Raw genomic sequence first — 22,595 nt, forward strand, 5'->3', positions numbered from 1 at the left:
GTAGATAATAGTATAAAATTTATGAAAAAAAATCTGTATTACAATATCAAATAATATTAAAAAGTTTAATAATTTTACTTTAAAAAATATAAACATTTTTAGTTTGCTCTATTAAAAAACGGAGACTTCAGATAACTTTGTATTTTTGTGAGAAATTTAATTGCAGTCATAGCAGCAGTTGCTAAGGAACTATTCAAGATAGTAAAGTAAATATTCTACAGGTAACTATTCAAACTGTAAACCAATCAGCTCTGGTGCTAGTGTAGCACCTGTCAGAGGCAGGACAAAATAAGAGACAACCCATAGTGGTTCTGGATATGGGGATTTATTTAAGAATCAATGAGAGGAGAGCTTTTATTCTCTTTGTCTATCTCATATACTCACTGGCTCACTCTCCTTGGTGCCATGTTCACTAGATCTCAACTTCTCAGCAAGGATTTCACTGCTGGTCTGGGAAGTCCAGTCAGAAATCATGCTAGTCCACACTCATAGTTCAGTCCCAGGAGTCTTTTTCATCATGGGTATCCCCTAGGGTTCCTCTCCATGCATTTCCCACATCTCCAGGATCTCACTTCTAGGAATTTTCCTCTAGCCAGGGTCTTCACCGTTTTCTTTCATGGTCCTCTTCTTCCTTCTGAGACCACTTTTTTGGGAACCCTTCTTTTCTACCACTAGCCCCCAGTTTTCTTTACCCATAGAGTCTGTATGCAGAAGCACAACATGGGATCAGATGCCTCAGTCTTATGTGTCTTCATTAATTGGAGGATTCAGGATGTACTACTTTTGTTCAGAGCAGATGTTAATAAAACCTAGCCCATGCCAGCTGCTGCTGGCAAGTAGCAAGCATCTGCTTGAGAGTTCAAAAGTTCTGGTTTTGAAATTCGCAATACACGTACACACACACACACAGACCCCAATTATCTGCTGGCAATCACAGTTTATCTTTTCTCCTGCAATAGTCTCACATGCCACACAGAGTAATAAGTTCATTAATGTATATTCTCTCTACGAGTGACAAATTCAAATTAGACCTGATTTTGAGAAGACACAGTCTACCTGCATTCTGTAAAAAAAATGGGGGGATCAAAAAGAAAAACACCTTAAAATTCTGCTCAATTTTTTAAGAATTAAAAATAAAAGAGATAAATTAATAAAATGTTTGAAAAGGAAATTTAAAATGAATGCTCAGCATACCCTGGTATTCTCCTCAGTTCATCACATTTCCTACCTATCACATGTGGAATAAAACTTGTTCTTCTTTTCTTTTTCTTTCCCAAAACTAAAAATCCACACCAACAAAAACAGCTCTGAGTGTTGCAGATAGGGATTAAAAACAAACAAACAAACTGAAACACAGAATTGATTTATCTTTTTTTTAACTTTCACACCTTGGCATGGAGAATTTTTTCGTGATGTTCCACTGATGGTGTTTGATGGTGACAGCAATAATATCTTTGGTACAATAAGGGAATGGAAAACACATGGCAGTAGACAAAAGAATCATTTTGAGGAGGGTCAGGACATAGACATTTGCTCTCAGAAGGAAACTACTCTGTTCCTGCCATGCAGCTTCTGGTTGAAGACATAATGGAAATTCTCCAGGTATGTGAACCCAGTAACGGGCTCAAGAAAATATGCATTGCCCTTTGGGAAAGCATAAGCCAGCTTCCTCTGCATTTTTTTTTAACTCATTCTGAAGAGAAACCTGTTTGGCTTTATTCCAAAACAATATTTTGATTTGCCCATGTTTGAAAACACAACAATAATGAGCAACATCTTTGCAAAATGCTGTCTTTGTGTTTTTCTTTATATACTGCTTTCCCATAATTTGCTTTTCAAAGACCACTCTGATGCAGGAACTTGTCTGACTGATTGCTCTATACTGCTCTATTTAAACTCTCCTTCTTTTTCTGTGACCTTTATTCCCATGGGTGTTCTTAATGTTGCTCTCCTCTTAGTCCCAACCTCCTTGATATTCATCTTGGATGCTACTATCACTGCAGCTTTGCTTTGGCCTTTTACATAGTGAAAGGGTGAATGAATCACAAGAGACCTCAAACTGATAGATGCTAAAAGGTGTGATAAGAGTGCAGAGAGCTGTCTTTTCATTTTTCTCCCCTACTTATATATTTTCTCTGTTCTTTGCAGGTTTTATTCAGCTGTATTTTTCAGGGTAGTCAGGCCTGTTGAGATGTAAAATGAAGCAGATGATAAAAGTAGAAAGATGAATAAAAAAATGAGATTGTGACACTCTGTTTAAGGTGCTCCTGTAAGAAACAAAAGGAAGGTGGAAAACTCTGTAAAGATCACCCTTTTAGCACTGTTCTCCCCACCTGTTCTTGTCTCCTGGAATTCCATAATTATTAGGGAATCTAAAGAGTCATTAAAAAGAGATACACAAGAAGAAGAATTGTCTTATCCATGTACTTGCAAAGATAATGTCAAATATAACCTCCTCTAAAAGCTTAAATATTGATTGCCTTTTAGAAAATATCTGTATTTTGTAGTCTATCTTTTTTCTAGGTAGAATAAACTGATTATCAGGAATGATGGAAAGTCTTCTCTTTCATGAGTGGATAGCAATGGGCATCTTTGTGTTGCACTGGAAGTTCAAATGTTGTCCATCTGGTCCAGGGCTTTTTTACAGTATAAAATTTTATCTATTAGAAAAATAGTTTGTCAAGGTGAAGTGTTTTCAAAAAGTGTAACTGAAATTTTTTTTATTAAAATATTCAGGTCCAGATACTATTCTCAACAAAATGGAGCAATAGGCTGTGAAAATGGAGTTCTACTTTCAAATTGTACAGAGAAGAGGTTTAGGTCAAGGGTTTCTTTTCCAGGGTCAGAACTTTGCTACTTGCTGATTGATTTGTTTGTGTGGGGCTGATAAACTCTGAATGTTTGGGACTTCATTCTGTTGAATGCCACAACACAGATATACAGGCTCCACAAAGTCTTAGGGGCCTGAAACAGAAAGTGGAATGAGAAACTGTTGCTAAAGTCATTTCTCCAGCATCCAACAAAACGCCAATGTTGTCTTCAGAAAGTTTCTTATGCTCTCACTTTGCAATGCTGCATCTATATTAACCACTTTTATATGACAAGTGAAGTTGCATAGGGCACAAAACTTAGCCTTATTCCACTGTAAAATCTTTCACTTTGATTGTTTTGATTAGTTTGATTGGTGAAAAAGTTAGCTCTCACTGTTAAAACGATAAATTTACTGATTTCCTAGTGATACTTTGAGAAAATACAATGTGAAATCCCAATTAGGATCTAAATATCTTCTTCAATCTAAGATAATAATTAAATTTTCTCTTCTAATTTGTGCAATTTCATTGTCTGATTCAAAATTTCTATCACTTTACATTTTGCAGAAATCACAGAGTAATTGTGATGACTCTAAAATATGTTCCATTACATTTTGGAAGTGCCAGGAATATTAATATCTTGGTACTTAGTGAAGTAAAAGCCTGAGAAATGCAAATCAAACTAAGTTTGATATTTGAATGACCTTTGATAAATACCTGTGACATTTTGGTAAAATAAATGATTTTGAATACATACGTCAGAGTGAGTAGGGGTTTAGGAAGAGGTTGTTTATCTATGTCTATAGGCACACACATATGCCTATGCACACACAGATACAATATCTACATAAAAATCAATAAAAGAACAGAAGCTGTTAGTACTCTTAAGATTTCTGGCAAAAATAAGGCTTCAGAATTCTAGCTGCAACTATTCTTTTCAATGAATCTTTTACAGAAGACTTTTTTAATCCATGTACCATTACTAATAATATTAAACCTGTGAGAAATTATGAATGACTTCCACCAAGGAAAAGCTAAACTACCCTATGCTTGGCAGAAACCAAAACAGTGGAAGCCACAAGCCCACAATGAGGCTAAATGGAAATGTTAGACTGACAGCTTAAGAACATAACTTTGTGCAGCCTTATGGCTCCAAAACTGCCCTAGAAGTGGTGAAAGACAAAAAGACAGAAGAGCAGCATTTGTTTTGTTACTCAAGTTGCTGGCAATTACAAGAGATAATTGGAAAGATTTCTGACTAAAAAGACAATTTGGAGTATAAACTGACTTGTACCTAAGCAACTCCTTTGCAACTGTTGCTGAAGTTTCTTGTTCACGCAGACCAGGGACTCATTCTGGCTCTCTACGGTTTCCTCCCTCTCTGCTCCTCTAAGTTTCCTTTTGATGGACAAACTGTGTGTGAAAAAGCCACAAGGAGTTTTCAGACACAGGAGTAAAGACATTCTCTGAATGTCCCAGCCGGCACACATCCACATTGCTCAGAGAAACAGACTTCTGGGGAAAGGGAAAATTGCAAAAGGGGAAAAGGGAAAAAAGAAAATAGAAAAGCAACAATAATACCCTTAAAGATTCTGTGGAAAAAACTGAACAGGTGAGGGAGAAGGGATATAAATGACAAAAAAAAATTTATTTTGTACCATAGTTGGTGCATTTCCTTACTTCTTTTTAGCTAACCCTGAGGCAAAGCTCACCTAACTAAAGATAGCTACAAACTAATCTTGCCATTCACTGCTCATCTGTCTCACATATATCAGGACCAATTTCAAGATGAAAGACTATACTTGCTACAATAATTTCTTTTGTTTCTAGTTAATCATTGCTCAGAATGACATCTGCCCTGTAAGAACATGTGTTGCATGAAGTGGAAAAGCTCACAGAATGTGACATAAAGCTAAAGTTGCAGTTTTCATCAGCAGCAGGTTGGCCCTGATGTGCTCTTTAAACTCTGAATGAATTTTGAGAAGAAAATTTACTCTGTTAAGTATCAGTAAGTGTCTTATGTCTAGTCTGAATAAACACTCCTTCATCCCTTGTCCAAACTCTTATGCCTTGTCCAGTCATTACAGATCCTGTTAAATAGTCTGTCCCAACTTTTCTTATAATCCCCCTTTAAGTAGTGAAAAGCCTCAATAAGGTCTTCCTGGAACTTTCTCTTCTCCAGGCAGAGTAATCCCAACTCTGTCAGCCTTTGCTCATAGGAGAGGCTCTATTCTTCTGATCGTTTTTGATGTCTCCTCTGGACCTGCTCCAAAAGGTCTATGTCCCCCTGTACTGGGGTCTCCAGAGCTGGAGACATCTCTCCCATGAGGAAAGAGTGAAGGCAGAGGACTAAGAGAGCCTGGAGAAGGCTCATCAGGCATCTTATCAATATCTATAAATATCTGATGGGAGGGTGCAAAGGAGAGGCGCAGAGTCTCTGTCCTTGGAGACCTTCAAAAGTTATCTGGACTTAGTCCTGGAGAACCAACTCTAGGTAGTCTTGCTTGAGTATGGGTGGTGGACAAGATGAACAGGAGAGTCCTCTTCCTCTTCCAACCTCAACCATTCTCTGATTCTTTGATTCTGTGATATGGTTTGAGTGCCATGGTAGTAACCCTTCTACTGGAGCTCTAGAAGAGGCAGAGCTGCAAGTCTACATTAAAGTACAGGCATATATGAAGAGTTTTTGGAACTTCATGATACATACTCTTCATAATTCTTCTCAATGCATTAAAATGCTCTTAATTGTAAAAAAAAAAGGAACCTCACAAGAAAGCTACAGAAAAAAATGTGTAAAAAAAATCTTCTGAATTTTAGTAGGAACACTGAGGGCACTAACAGGACTTAAAGGCCGTGGCCATCCTCACTGAAGTCCCTAGCCCATGGGATCAGGACCCCCATTTCAGTGTAGTCCTTGGCAGACCTGTCTTGAGCTGTGCTCTTGTTATCCTCATCTCTGGTCCTGTCTACTGCTGCACTGAGTGGGTTTCCTTGGTACATCCTGGCTTCAATTCCCTTTGATAGATAATCACAGGATAACCAGCACAACATTTTGCCACACCAGCCTTCCCTTGCTGCTGTGGGACTATGCCCCATCATGCAAGGGTCACTATTGGCTCCTGGCTCTCCCTCACTCATGAGGAAGTTCTGTTTCTCTGCTCCTGGAAAGCTGGAGAGTTTGTATGACTTCTCTACTTTCCCTGTTACTGCTCACACTCTGATTCTCTCAAGACAGATTTTTTTCCTAAACCTTTCTGTATCTTTGGATTTTTAACTAGTTTCCCCTTTAGGGAATAGCTCGTTTCTAAGTTATTGCCATGTCTGATTGACACCCAAGCCAAGCCCTCATGAAATTTAGAGTACTATCTTGCCTTCAGAGTAAATTCTCTCTTAGGTGATACTCTTTAAAGAGCTTTTGATCTCCTACTGCAGAGTTCTAAAACCTTGCTGTTGACTTCTCCTTTCACACAGAATTAAAAATATAGCTGAAATGTTAAACATGTTTTTTCCCATTAGAAATGAGCAGAATAGTACAAGGGATAAATATGTTGAATGTGCATGACATAAAAAAGGAATTTTACATGATGCATGTATGTAACCCATTCATGTAATTACTTTTTGACATGAAAAAATCTAAGGGTAAAGCAAGTACTGGTAAGAAAACCCAGATTCTGAGTCTGCAAAGAGAGTGCACTGTGAGGCACATGAAGCCTGCCTAGCTTTTTCACATGTTTAGTATTCATTGAGAATAGTAGTAACAAAATAAAACCAAATATAGTCACTGCTTACCATGGAATTTTTTCCTCCTTTTTTTTTAGCTTCTGCCTTTTCAAAGTATGTGATCTGAGTCCAAGACTAACTTTCAGAACTCACAACTGAGAAACATGAAATTCTGAAAAGCCAAGATTTCAACAAGAGTGCATCCCATAACTATTTCTAGACAATACCAATATAGTGAACTATACCTAAACTAGATATGTTTTAGAAGACAGTGGGGACATGAGCCATCCATGAATCATGGTCTCTTTATGCAGAAATCTACAAATGAAGACCCATTGTGACATAAATAATCACAGCCAGTAATACTTATTATTCCCCTTTAAGCATTCATTTTCTGTTTCCCAAGTCAGAACACTAATCCTTTTCTATCTTAGCTTGATGTTTTGAACACATCATAGGACCAGTGGATTCCCCACTAGCTTCATGGAAACAATTTGCTTTCTTCCTAATTTTTAACTATTTAATCTGGAATACTTCTATTTTCATGCTTAGGTGAAAAGAGAGTAAAATAAAAAGTCAAGAAATTTTCAAGAATAAAAGAGACACTTAAAATCAGATGGTTAGAGGAGAATTGGACCTTGCCAAATATATAGCAACAGGGTGTTTAATATTTTAATAGTAGAAACTGTTGGTTTGCCAGTTATTGATGATGTTTGTGCTGCTCAAAAGAACAATCACATTGCCTTGTTCTTTAACTGATCAATAGGTTGCTTACAACAAAAGCATAAAATTTCCATTATCAACTTCTCATAAAATGCTTCTGACCCTACGAGATGCTACCTATGAGAGCAACTGTGTGTTTTGCATATGTTAACAAATGATTTTAGCAGTGAAAAGCAGCAGTTTGGTATTAAGCACCACCAATTTTTACAGTGTTTCTTCTTTGCTACAGTTGTCAGCAGGACGAGAGCACTGGAGCAGAATTCAATTCCCCAGTATCATATAGAAAAGCAACTCTTTCCTGTGCTTCTAGATTCTAATCCAATAATTACCTCTGCAAGGAACTACATCAATTGCATCCATTATATTACACGTGCTTTGGTGATGCTCAAGGCATTAAAACCACTGTAATTCACTTGCAGAACTCAGCCCCCAGTGAACTCAGACTGTGCATCCTTTTACTCACCTTGGAACCCTAAGGCTATCCTTGGTCACCCAGTAACATCTGTGTTATACACCTACTTTTTTATACACATCTCAAAGCACAGGTTAAGCCTGTCCTTACAGATTGTGTGAAAAAGTCTGTAGAACTAATTAATTACAAAATTACCCCCTACTAGAGCCAAGAATTGTTTGTTACTTCTTAAAACAAATCTTTACTTAAATTAAAATGTAGAAACAAAAGTTGGTAGGATAATAACCATAGAATTTTGAAAAACACACTTTTCATGGATAATGCAAGAGTAATTTTTTTATCAACAGTGAAACTTCTTGTTATTTTCCACCTCTTTTATCTCTTGCAATATGGTAGGAAAATTTAAATGAATAGAGGTGTGAATAAATAGATGGTTGTAATGTGATTATGAGCCATCTAAGAGCAGGACAGTAAATGAATGGATTTAACACCTGCTAGTATGTGTTTTCATTAAGGCTCCTCGTTATCTGGGGATAGAGAAATAAGACTGTATTGCTATCTATACTGACTGCTTTATTGAACTGATTATTAAAGTTAATGTATGGTTCATAGTATTTTTTTCATGCTCTGGAGACCAGTGAAACTAATTTTAGGTGCTATAACAGCTGGATTGCAATTATTATGCCAATATCCAAAACCCTAATAAAGATTATCAGAATTGTCTTGGAGAGTAGGTACATAATTTGGCTAAATAGTTTTTTCTTTATTGTTAAGATATGTAATTGTTTAAACATCATGTGATGCCAATTTTAATACTATATACGTTCTGGTTTAATGTCTGCAACAAAGCTAGATTGCTGTGCCATTTCTGTCAAGATGGCACTGAGAATTTTCCCAGACATTGTGCTTTAATATGGGTGAAGATCCATGCTCTAAATGCTGCTCAGCATCTCATCAGCTCCTTCAAAATTCCAGTGTCAAAAACTCAACAAGGGCAGATCAATTTAATTCCCTAGCATCAGCAGAGGATTGAACTTGGAATGTGCTGTCATTAGAACTGCACTTAGTGCATCAAGACCATTTAATGTTATCTGTATGATGCACCTTTGTTTTCTCTGTTTGTTTGGGGTATTTTCGGGTGTGGGTTTGTTGGGGTCTTTTGGTAACTGAATTTCATTACTTTGTCTTTAAAATGCACTTTTCCTAGTAAGTTATTTTATTTCCTCTGTTTGGTCTTTGCTTGATTTGCTTGCACTTTTGAGATTAAATGTCACGTGCTATTATGGAACACAGGTGACACAAGAATACAAACAAACACAAATGGATGAACACAGTGAACAAAGAAATCTTTTAACAGATGCTTTAATTTGCACCACATAAATTAGGTACAGAGATCTAAAAGTTAATTAAAAATGTTGATTGGTGAAACTAAGAGTTGTAATTAAGCTGTCTTTCCTGGGTGGCCTAGTCAAGAAATTTTACTGAAATAGTTTCCACTACTTTTTGTGTAAAGATGTATTGTAGTATGCACATCACTTGAAACTAAATATTAGTGAACTGCAAAAATAAGGATTATGTAATCCTAATTTTATAACTTTAAAATTTATAAGCACTACAGAAAAGCATGGCAATTTATGTATTCAATCCACTAACATACAGTTCTAAACTGTTACTATAAAAACTGAGTTATGGTGTTCTCAGCATTTTAAGCAAGAGAATATCTGTGTTCTGTGGAACAAAGAGGCCAAATTCTGTAATGTCTTATATCCTATCAAATGGTGATGAAATAAGCACATTAATTAATAATACGGTGTCTGTCTTTGATGCTTCTACTCTGCACTGCTTAGCCCAGAGCATAAGGTGCTCTTATTTATAGAAGCTGTTGCCACAAGGTAAACAAATATTTCCACATAATTTTTTTTTTTTAACTTGGGTTCATCCCTAATACTATATTTCTCATTCCTGCTTTTAATTGTAGCTGTCAGCTTACTAACAGCTATTATGAACAACTTGTAAAATGTGACAGAAACACGAGTGAAGACTGATTTTCCCAAAGATGATTTCCTTTCCCCCTTTTACTTTAATTGTTTTCAAATGATGTCTAGTATCTTCAAATTTTTGGATCAGGTCCATAAAGTGTCAAATAACCTGAGTGTTAGAATGCAACTTCTCTAGAAGAACATAATCTCTGGAAAAATTAGCAATAAAACCAATCAACAAGAACCATAGAAATCTTAAGCCAGCCTAATAATTGCACAACGTAATTAAAAAGAAGTATCTTATATAAAAAGTCGTACTCTGTTTCATTGAATTGTTGTGGGGTTGCAAAGTTCACTATGCATCTTAGTTAAAGGGCCTTCAACCAAACCCCCTAGTCTGAATACCTTTGGGATCTGGAAAAATGCAGTTTTCAGACTCTGTTTGGATCCTAATGGTTCAGCTGTGCTGTTTAAAAATTCTGCATTATTTATCTGAATATTTCTCCTTTTAAGAGTAAAAAAAATGCAGAGGTATATCCAAGATTCTGCTTAGACAGAGTTAATTTTTTCAGCTGCTTTGATGGAGGTGGAGCCTGCAGCTGTATGAGTGTGTTTAGGTTGTTATTCTATACCAGGCACATCATCTCTGGGGGGTATGGCTTTAGGTGGAATTATAAAAGGAACAGCAGAACCATGGCTATTGTATTTCCTTTTTCCAGGGGAGAAAAGCAGTAAGAAGAGCAGTGGTGTGGGTTGGCATGGATAGTCTACCTTGGGAGGGTTTGTGTGTCATTGTTTTTCATTGGCTCAGGTTTAGGGAAAATATGCCAGCTCTGTCAGTGCCTGCCGTTTTCTCCTTTGTCTGGGGAAGCTGCATGTTACTGGCCACGGTAAAATAGGGTCAGTTGGACTTCTGTAAGCATTATATTTTTTTTAATGCAATCACCCTCTTCCATACACTGCTGTTATTACTATTGTTGTTGTTACTGTTTGTTTTCATTATCTTATTGCTCTTTTTTCCAATGAATTTTTACCTCAACCCATAATCTGTCTTTTTGTCCCTTTTTCACTGGAGACGGAGAGGGGAAGGGAAGTGGCTGCTTGGAGCTTAATTTCCAGCTGGTTTTAAGCAACAACAGAAATTTATTCGTTCTTTAGCCACATTTTACTGAAGTGAGCGGTGTTTCTGAAAAACTTGCCTCACCATCTGCGCTGGAGTAAGGAAACATTATCAAGTGTACTTACAGGATTTGCTATGATGACATATTACCCATGACCACCCTTGTGGAAAATATAAAGTTCCCTAAGTAAATCAGACTTACAGAAGGTTATATGCTCACCCTGGTAATCCTGTTTTGGCCAAATGGAGTTACTTCACATAATCCACTTCTGATGTAATTGTACAAGCATGAATGAAATGCAGGATTGGAAGAGTCTAAAGAAAAATGCATCTCTGAACTTATGTATCTTTGCCTCAGAAAATGGCAATGCCTTAGTGTCAGGATGCGTATTATAATTTCCGTTTTTTTACACTTTCTTTCTTCCTCAAAATCTTAACAAAATAACTCTTTAACAAGCTGCCCAAGAAAATAATTTGTTTTGGAGTAATTTATAGGGGGAGAACAGCATTGATAGGTTGTTATTTCTCCATGGTGTGGGAGTTAATTTGTTATTAGTACTATGCAGTGACAGATCCTGTTTAACTGGAGTATAAATGCAGGAATTTAGAGAACTAAAGCATCACTAAGTGCCATCCTTATTCAAAGACATTAATTTGCTTGGGTAATTGTTACAGTATATAAGCAATCATTCATTGAATGAAATGTTTTGGCCTAAGAACAATGTGATTTACAAATGTGCTTATAATACAGTATTTAAATGGGAAAAGAAAAATTAAGCCAATAGGAGGCTAATTAAATTGAGACTATTAAGAATAGGTTTCAAAATATGCTCATTAAGTATCTGAAAGAGAATATGAGGAGATTATATTAAAGGGTATTTTTATCCTTCTGCACAATCATCAAATATCAGATTGTTAACTGATAGGACAACTCAGCCACTCTATTTTATGACTTCATACAGTACACAGAGCAGCTACATGAATTACAGAGTCATATGAACATAGCATGGCTTGGCTTGGAAGGGATCACAAAGACCATCTCATTCCAACCCCCCTGCCATGGGCTGGGACACCTTTCACTAGACCAAGATGCTCGAAGCCCCATCAAACCTGGCCTTGAACACGTCCAGGGATGGGACATCCACAGCTTCTCTGGGCAGTTCCTGCCAGTGTCTCACCATCCTCGCAGTAAAGAATTTCTCTGCTGACGTAATCAGAGATAATGTACCAGCAGACTGATCCTCAAATTTTGCTCAAGAGCATCTGAAAATAACACACTGCAAACAACCCAAATGTTCTTAGTCTGCTGTTTAAGTTTTAACTATTTAATATTCTCAAAGCAACACCAAAATGATTGTCCATGGACCACAGACTAGTGGACACAGCCTAAAAGCTTTCTGAAAGTGAAAATAGAGACTGTGCTAGTTCATGGTTTTCTCCTACACTTTTACCTTTTTTTTTTCCCCTTGAAATAATTAATTAACAAACCCTGCTTTCGTAGAAGAACTCATTCAGTGTTTTGAGTCTTGCATAAATAAATCAACTGTGAGGACTGACTGTGAGTGTCCCAGATGTAATTCCTCTTTGGTTTAGTCAATATTAAAAACTTTGAAGTTGTATATAAGTGATAAAAATGGCAAAGTGGATAGATGATTTGCGTTCTTTTAATGGTCAAGCACTAGATCCCTTGTACTAGTGATTTTAGACAAGAACCACTGAAGAGAACATAGTCTTACAGAAGTCTGAATTTAGTAAATAGTAAAAAAAAAGGAAACATTTATCAAATTAATCTATAAATTAAAAAAAATATCTTGCTGTCATTGTAAATGTCATCTAATCTAAAAGTACTGGCAATTACAAGGGAAAAAAATTATCTTTGTCTAAGGTTCACACTGGAAGTCATATTTCAGCATGGTTTCTTTCCTGTTAAGGGAAAAAAAAAAAAGGAAAAGGAAGAGTAAAGAAGCCTGGAACCTGGAGTTCTCACATAGCTAAGACTAAATAACACAGAATCAACACCATCTTACAAAAAGAATACATAAATAAATAAGCCACTGGGTCTTCTTTACAAAACATACAGAATCAGTAAAGGGCTCAAGCAAAGGAATATTTCCCCTTTGAAGTTCACTTTTAATGTATCCACTTTTCCAAACATGTGTATCCCTACTGTATTTAACTATTTGATCTTGAAGAAAAAATTCTATTAGTCACATAGATATTAGTCATGCTTCACTAGAATTTGCTTGGGTACTACATGGAGTAGTGCACTATGCCAAGCTACATAAACTAAAGTTAATTTTGATCTCCATAAACTATCAACAAGAGTGTTCTTTTCTCCAGAGTATTCATTGCATAGATTTAAATGCAACAATATTTATCTACAACTAAAGCCAGTACATGACTTTTTGACTAACTGCTTGCTAGTTTTTGTTGTCTATAGTGCAGTATCTTGTAGTTGGTGGTTCAGAATATAGGTTAAGACTTCATGTCACAGTGTAACAGGGGTTGCACACAACCAAGCCACAGGCTTGGAAAAGGTACATTAGACAAGACCTTGGGTCAGGCTAGCTTTACTCATTTCCATACTAATTCACCCAGAGCTCCTGTGATCCTCTGTACATGCACAAAATACCTGGTAAACCTAACTGTTACAGTGTACGTTGGCATTAATAATGCATTTGGAGCCCTAAAGTTCATTCTGTTCTGGTAGTTTGCACTACCAATGTGTCAAGCCTTAGCTAGTCAAGAAGAATTTAATGTCATTTCTAAAAAGTTCATTTTGTTCTTTCACTTGAATAAATAGTCCTATTTTTCTGTTTTATAGAATTAAAAACTGTTATGATATTAAAGTCTTCTCTTTTAAAGTTTGGAAGCTATAGTGACCTTTCACTTCTAGAAGATATAAATTTTCTGATCTTATGTTTTAATAGAATTCTTCCTTATATTTATGCATGTAAACACAGGAGCATACACTGTTAAGTGCATGGTTACTTTTACCAATGAACTGAGGAATGTTCTAGAAAACAAAAATCTGTGACAATAGATAGTGTGTAAATATATACAGACAATTTGATTTACCTAGAATGTGTAAGACGAGCTCAGATGGAATAGTTAAGAAATGATGCAGTATGTAGTGGAAATCCAGCACAATCAATTTTTAATCAAAACTGTGGCCTATACGCTTGTAATCAAAACCCTATTCATTGCTGAATAATTTTAATAGAGCTAAAACAAATGTAGTCATCAGGGGACATTTTAAATTTTCTTAAAATTGCTTCACTCAAAGGTGGTTAATTGAACTCATTCATAGAGTTGTTTTCAGATTTAGTCTTTGCTTTTAATCTGCCACTGTGAAATTTTTGTTAGTTTTGTTTTTCTTCATGTCTGTTATCAATCCTCTCTAACACATATAACCTTGTAATGCCTTTGAAGACTTCCTTACAATCTTCTATATTGAACAAAATTACTGTGGCTATATAACACTGTTAAATACTATTTATTTTTCTATTAAAAATTTGGTTTCTGCTTGGTATTGGTTATTTTTTTGTTTTGGTTTCTTTTTTTACAAAAATATGGCAATTTATTTTTGGAATTTCTGGCAAGTTTTACAATCAGCAAGTGGGCAAAAGCTCTGCTTCCTACTGAACCACAGGAGTTGGGCTGTTTTACATAACATCACAGAGTGGTAGATCTGTGGCCTACTCAACTCTTGTTAGAAAGAAAATGCATTCAAAACATTAACATGGAAGCATTCATTTTCTATTTAATGAACAAGAATACCTGTTAAAAAATTGATGTGGAGTTTACACCAAACCTGAATTTTCTGATTGTCAGGATTTTCTGTACTCTAATAAGGTCAACACAGAAATTTTTTTGTCTGGAAAAGCATCAGATATTACATTGGTCTCTCTGGTGCAACTGGAATTGATGCTTTCACCCATGAACTGCCTCAGTTAAGAGGCTGAGAATTCAAAGTGTCCCAAGGAAATAACCACACATTTCTCCAGGAAAAAATAAAGCAAAACCTAGCCATCTGGGCAGAGCTGTATTAGGCATTTTATGCTTTCCATTTTCCTGCTGCCCTTCATTGGTAAGCAAAAAATGAAGTCTAGCCGCGAGCCAAATGACACCTTTCATATAACAAAAATATATTTTTTGTGAATACTGCTGGGTGATGTTTCAAATCCATTTGTCCGATGTAAGCAGGGATAGCTTAGAAACCAGTTACTTAATTATGAAATAAAAGGATGTTAAATGCTCAGTTTCATTTAACTGTAGATCATAACTTATTTGTAAACACTGTAATGCTAGTGGTTATTACAGACTCCTCTTTGCTATGAAGTAACAGCAAAACATTTTCATGCATCTATTTTATGGCTCTCATGCACCAGAGTGAACACCCCATTTTTTTAATACTATGTTGACATAGGATTCCTCATAAAACCTTGTAATGCAGTAACAGGTTAGTAAAAGTGAAAAATGTAACTGCATAGATGAATCTTAATAAATCACGTTATATGTTATACGCTGAGATGAGATAAAAGATTTCATGTTTTCTGACCCATTAAAGTAAGCTGAAATTTCGTTGCCACAATACTGATATTTATAGTATTTTTTTTTTACAAGGAAATGTCGTCTTCAAATTTTCTTGCTCATCAAGTTTACTTTGAAGATATTTCCTCATAAAATAATGCCAGACCCAGTCTAAAGATATTTTTTTATTTACTTCAGAAACATTTCAATAGATTGCATTATTATGCTACATTTTACACATTTTTCACTAGAAACTTTTCTTAAAAGAAGGATTTTAAGGACTTTTTTGATCATGTTCTTGCACTTCTTTCTGATGAATTAAACTGGAGTTAAGGACTTCAGTGTAGGCATAAATTTGTATAATTAAGGTAGAGAACAATCAATATACTTATAAAAATATATATATGTACAAAGTTCCAACTCTCTGACTAGTATTAAAAATCTGTTGTATACAGAGTTGAGTAGAAAACTTGCTCAATACAAATATGAGCAAAGATTGTAGTAGTTGGTACAAAAAATAAAGTGTAAAAGTAAAGCCTATGGCTCATTAGGGAAAGATGGCCAGAGGTAAAATTAGAGGAAACTGGGATGTTATATTCACATCCTAACAGAAGTTATAATAGTATGGAAATTATAGGGTAAAACACAGCTGCTACTCCCTGGATGGTATATGGTTGGCATGCTCAAAACCTATTCCATGATAATTCCCTACATCCACAGTCTGCAACCATAGCACCTGCTGAGGGGGATGGAATGGAGGGTGGAGCAGAGTGCAGACACCACAGCCAGGCTCTGCTGGAATCCCTGCAGGGAAGGGAACTCGATTGTGCTTTGCAGCTGATAAACTACATAGCAGCTGTCAACCAAGAGTGACAGGGAAAGATGTCCTGTTTCTGAGCCAGAAACTGCGGCAAAATTGCTCTCCTCAGATGAACTTGGTTCATTATAGCCTAATCGTAATATTAATGTACATCTCCAACCCAGAGGTATCTGACCCCAAGGTACGACCACCCCTCACTGGGCGTGCGCTCTGTATTTTCTTTGACTCCATCTTTAAAATGAGGTGACAGAATTTAACACCAATCAGTAATGAAGGTAGTCATGACAAGAATCACTCAAGCTCCACCTAAACATAAGGAAATAGTATAAAAGTAAGTTGAGAAGTGGGAAAAGTTAGGGAAGACTCCACCATAACTGTTGGGATGAATTGATGGGCTGAAATTGTTTCCTCCCTGTAGGGACACCTTTTGGGTGAGAACCACTCTGGATGCTGAATACTTTTATTGGGGATTAGAGCATGTCTGTGTATTGCTTTGAATATGGTTTTATTTTTTTTAATTCATTTTTATAGATGGACAAGCATTGACCAGTCAGGCTGGAGGCCTAGGTTGTGCTGTCACCCTATTACTTGCTGTCAGACATCTGAGATCATATCTGTTACTTACTTCTCTCCTCCATACTAGTTTGGATTGTCTATTTAAGTCCTTTGGCTCTTTAAGGCAGGTATAGTGTGAGAAGTAATTACATACCTCCAAACCAAGACATCTGAAATCAGATTGCTGACAGACACATTGTCATCTTTACAGTTATGTGAATCCTTGCAGGTTAAATCTGAAAGGCCTATGGGCTTCTTATACAAGTGGATCTTATCAGTCTGAGCATCCTGCTTCCCCATGTGGGATAGATGCCTACACTGCCTTAACGTTGCCACACGGATTTTCCGACCTCAACACAAGCCTTATGAAGAGCGACTGAGGGAACTGGGTTGTTTAGCCTGAAGAAAAGGAGGCTGAAGGGAGACATTACTGCTCTCTACCACTGTCTAAAAGGAGGCTGTAGCTGGGTGGAGGTTGATCTTTTCTCCCACGTAACAAACAGTAAAACAAGAGGAATTGACCTCAAGTTGTGCTAGGGGAGGTTTAGTTGGATATTAGGAAAAATTTCTTCATTGAAAGGGTGGTCAAGTATAGGAACAGACTGCCCAGGGAAATGTTGGAATTACTGTCCCTGCAACTGTTCGAAAGGCGTGTAGATGAGGTGCTTAGGGGCACGGCTTACTGGTGGACCTGGCAGTGCTGGGTTAACAGTTGTACTCAATAATCTTATTTTCCAAAGTTAATGATCCTATTATTCTATGTCCATTTATTTGGTAAATACCAAATCCATTGAACTATGTTCTGCTATGTATATTGATTGTCTGTCAAGACTATCTAGCTATCAGACAAATTGTAGCTGGCTGAGCACTTGTCAATAAGTAGCCTTAAGATAAATGTGGGAATGCTACTTTATGAATGGCATATCACACATGGTTAGGCAAATGCAGAAGCCTTCCCAGCACTCTTGCTAGCTGCATTCAACTGTAGCAAGGCTGGTTTTCTGAAAGTTTCTGCCTCTGTGTTAGATAAAATTCCCTTTTCCTCAGCCTTATTGGAATCTTAACTTCTTCCACCCCCCTGCACCATAAAGAATGAGATGAGGAAGCCGCTGCCTAAAACAGACTGCCCGTTTAACCTCCTGCTTTCTGAATGTTTCAGTGTTTCAAGACTGTTTCCCTACCCAACATTTTCTTTGTCAACATTGAACTTCTGGCACGTCCATATGAAAATCAATACTTACACCGGGCAAGTACAGAATAAAAATATCAGAAACATTCACTTTGCTTGAGTTTTTCCTGTTAGGGCACAATGTAAATGACTGCACATGTTTCAGTATATAAACTGTTTCAAATAAATAGTAGCTGATCTGTTTATAAGCATGGTGAACACTAGCTCTACTTAACTGCACCTAAAAATACAAGATAAAAATTTTTGTGCTACACATGCTAATTAAGATCAATTTATATTTGCATAAAATATAGCACTACCACTTCTTTCCATATAGTGAGGCAGATGACTTAGGAAAACAAAAAAAGGAATTCTGGTGGGCAGGTGTGAACATGAGCAGTCAAGAAAAAACAGACAAACAAACAAACAAACAAACACCACAGGGATTTTTTTTTTTTTTTTTTTTAATAGCTGCCCTTGTTAGCACCTGCTAAGTGATACTGTAGAAAGCAAATGATTTCCCCATCCCTGGAGCTGAACTCTGAGTAGAAACTTGTTGTTTTAGGCACAAGGTGACAATTTTCTTATCCCTTCTGGAGTTGCAAAACATGTAAATGAAATTTTTAGTGAAAGAAAAAAGCCCCAAACTACTACACACAACTTCTCTAAAGATTGGACTCCCATATCCTGATGCTGACAGGTTAAGGATGAAACTCAGATTCCTTGGAGCATTATATCCTTTTTATACATCACATTGATATGAATGTCTGGATTTGTGAGCAAATAGTTAAAAGCTTGTCTTTAGCAGAAAAACAGTATATTTTTTAATGTCTCTACACATCTGTTATTCCTCTGGCAAAGAAGAACCTAAATAACTGAATTTATTGCAGTCTGAGCATTCAATTCAATAAGTTTTTGTAGTTATGAGAAGAAACAGGCCTTTGTTGAACCTTATTGTGTGGATTTTTCAGGCAAAAAGAATACAAAGTGCATTTTTATGTATTAATTATTAAGAAAAAGAAATCTTATTTTTACTTTTGAAATTGTCCAATAAACATAACAGGCATTCACTCCATTTCAGATTGCACTTTGTGGATATATTAGCCATTTGAATGATGTTTTGAAAGCTCTAAAATTTGTTACACTGCAGTGATAATAAAAAAGCTTTAGAAGATTTTCTAGTATGATGAAATCTTCAGTGAAATACATCTCTTTCTTCCTCATCCTCTCCAAACACTTATTTGTTTTTTTTTCATCTTTCTTTTCCTAACTCTGATTTAACAGTGAGTTGTCTGACGGTGCCTTTAGTGTATAATAACAAAAAACAAGTATGCAATTTGTGTTGGCATTTAAAAATGCCTTATTAAAAATTAATTTATGGACTTTGTAGCTTACCAGATGAAAAGTTGATTGAATAAAACAATACCAAATGAAAGCGCTGACCTAAAAATAAGTGTTCTCCTATGCCCACCTGAGAAGTAGTACAGTGGACTCCACAGGAGTAGGACAGTGGAAAAATCAGATCTTCGCTGTAATTTTCTTAGCTTTGTCTACATTACGTTTACAAAAGCACAATAAAAACCTACGCTGAAAACAAAATTCAGTTTAATATGTGGCATGATTCTATTTTCTCTTTCCACTGGGTTCATTAGATGTTCGTCTTTTCACTCTAGTTTTCCATCCTTCATCATTTAATGAGGACTTCTTAAAGATGATGTGAGAAAGAACAAGCCTGGAGAGCAATTAGTGAGTTCCAAGCCAAAAATCATACCAACTTCTTAACTTTTCTGCTAGTTCTGTCTGTGCTAAAAGAGAAAATGGCTTTGGTTACTGAGATGAAATGAAGAAATTTGTCTACACACAAGCTATGAATTCCATGGGTTTGGACCAGTCCAACTTGCATTAGGGATTCAGTTCAAAATTAAATCATCCCTGTTTAAAAGTCTCTTTGTAGGTCATACATGTGAGCTGGTTTTCTAAGCTCCCAGTGTAGTCATTGGAGATCAGCCATTACAGGTAATTTGTAAATTAGTTTACCAGGCACTAAGTGTGGGAATCCTCTACTTCATAATTGCCTAACACTGTGCAAAGCATGCAAGCACATCAGGGATAAGTATCTGTGATCTTGGAGAGTATCTTGGAGAGCTGAATCCCAAATGAAAGCAGTTATCCCCCATAGCTAGATATTTTGGAATATTAATCACTTTCTCAGTGTCTCATTTAAGGTGGACTGGAGTGCTCTCAGGGTTCCACTGGCAGTACAGGTCAGGAATTAAATTCAGTTTCTTTATGCAAACGTTTACTGTCATTTCAGGCAGACTTGTTTGACTTGTAACTACAATTTTAGAAGGACACTGGTCTTTCCTAGGATCTGTGCTGCATCTTTTTACTCGATGAGGAAGTTTTGGATATTTTGAGCTCTTTTTTACTGTATCTTAATGCCTGCTGCATGCTTTTTACACCAGGAAATAAAGGAAAGCCACCTATAAAACTACATTAGAAAAGATATTTGGGAAAGGCTATTAACTACTGAATAAGCCTGGAACAGGAGGCTTGGAGAACACTTGCGGGGCACTTGTTACTGAACAGGAAAGGATAGATGCCATCTGATTTCTTTGATTCGTAAGATTTTTTGTAGAGGACTAGTGCAAGTGAGTGAAACGTTCCCAATAAGGGAGAGCAAAGCACTTTCTTGGATTGCTACCACAAAACTTAAAATCCCTATAGAAAACACAAGGGTATTGGTGAGAGGGGAAATGCACTTTTAGTATCATAGAGGCCTGTACAGCTATTGCTGAGGAAATGAAAAAATAAAAACACATGACAGAAACTACTTGCAGGAGAAATCACATTCTTAGAAGCTCCAAGTTACAGTCTTTGCAACATGCTGTGTACACTGAGGCAGGGAAAATATGTATCTTGAGTTATAAAACATTGGATTTTGTATAGATCTATAAGTCTCACTAGCTGAATTGAAAAACAGAAAAAGGTACATAAAACTCATTGACAGCCCTCTGCTTATTCACTTTTTATCCTCACAAGCCTGGTGTACCCACAACATATGATGTAGTTAAAAGATGGAGGGGCGAGACAGCATCAGTACCTGTTCTGTGGGATGAGGCCACCTGGTTCACATAATCATATTTCTGTGGCAAAATAGCAAAAACATATGTGCTGTGAATATGCCAGAAAAACCCCCAGACCAAAGGAATCACCGGAACACCTGTGTAGAGTAGTAAGAGGCAAATACAGCAGGAGTGTCCAGATGAGTGAGCAGCAGGGTGGTCTAACAGGACTGTACTAAAACTGCAGTAGTTCTGAAAGGTCTCTTTCCGTGTCTGCATGGATAATTGTTTAATTTGACTCATTCCACCCCTTATCACAGTATTATTTTCCTTGCTATGTGAACCTTTCATCTTTCTTAAACAGATAAAATCCATCTGATTGGAAGTGAGCTGTCTTTTTCTGAGGAAATAAGATTGGATTTCCTTGGTTGAATTTCAGTGTGGAGTCTACCAAAACCATATTATTTTCATGAACAATGTATAACAATCTGTTAGGTTGAAGAATGTGCTGTAGTTTTTTATATGGAATATTACCATTTTAATTGCTCTGGAGCCTGACTTGCCTGTGCAGAAACAGGTAATCACTGTAATTCTGCTACTGAATCCTAGTGGACTGTATAGTAAAAACCCTGTTGGAAGACTGATACTGACTCATCTGCTGAAAAAAATGGGTAGAGGTGGCCAGTTTAGGGTTTGTGGGAGTCTAGGGCACCTCTGAAGGTGGTAAAACGACAATCTATGAAATTCACCAGGGACTTTTCAGTGATCATTACAATGAGAAAACTTCAACCATAGCTTGCACATGTAGCTGTGATGAGGAATTTGGTTCGTGCTAGAGCAGAGACAGAGCTGATAAGGTGGTACCTTACAAGTGGGCTGAGAATACAGGGCATGAGAGAGAACTGAAGAGCTTCACTGAAGAGCTTCACTTAAGAGAACTCTGGGGACAAAAACTGGCATTTAGAGAGGGTTCCCATAGCATCTTATTGCTATCCCAATGAATGATATAGGTTAATGAAAGGCACAGACCAAAGAGCAAACAGCTCTAATGCCAAATGCTTACAAATTATGTGTGATGCTGATAACTTGCAATGAAGAGATGACAGGTTCTGAAGTCATGTGAGGAAAAAAACCCACTCCCATTATGAAAAGCTGGGTGGCTGTTGAAGCTGTGAGGCCTGGAACACACTGACACAGTGATACTGCGATGCTTAATCCACCTATGTGTTCCCTTACTAGAGAGGTAGATAACCTGCCCCACAACCATTCCAAACCCACTGACTCAGACACAGGGTGAACCTGCTTAGACTAGAGGGTTTGGTTTCATGTCCTGCTCCAGCTAGAATAGGTCTTGTGGTAGGCCTGCCCCCCATACACCATCTTCACAGCATTTCCACTCCTAAGGGTCCATTTCCCCTTCTTGGCCTTCCTTTTCACCATTCTTCTATCTACCTTTCACCTCCCATTTTCCCCCAGCTATACAAATGAATCCATAACTTTTTTCTGGTTAGTACTAGTTTTGATAACAAATATGTTATTTCTCATCCCATTTGCTGTGCAATCTTGACATTATGTGGTATTGCTAATGGTTACCTGGGTGCTGTTTGCCTTACAACACTGTACTCCCACAAACATCCTCTCCAATTATCTGTGAAGTTTGGCATTTTTTCACATACCTCCCACTTAACCA

The sequence above is a fragment of the Corvus kubaryi genome, unplaced genomic scaffold, assembly GCF_017639235.1.
Source record: "Corvus kubaryi isolate FWS band 111438036 unplaced genomic scaffold, C.kubaryi_AGA036_p1.0 37256, whole genome shotgun sequence".
NCBI classification, from domain to species: Eukaryota; Metazoa; Chordata; class Aves; order Passeriformes; family Corvidae; genus Corvus; species Corvus kubaryi.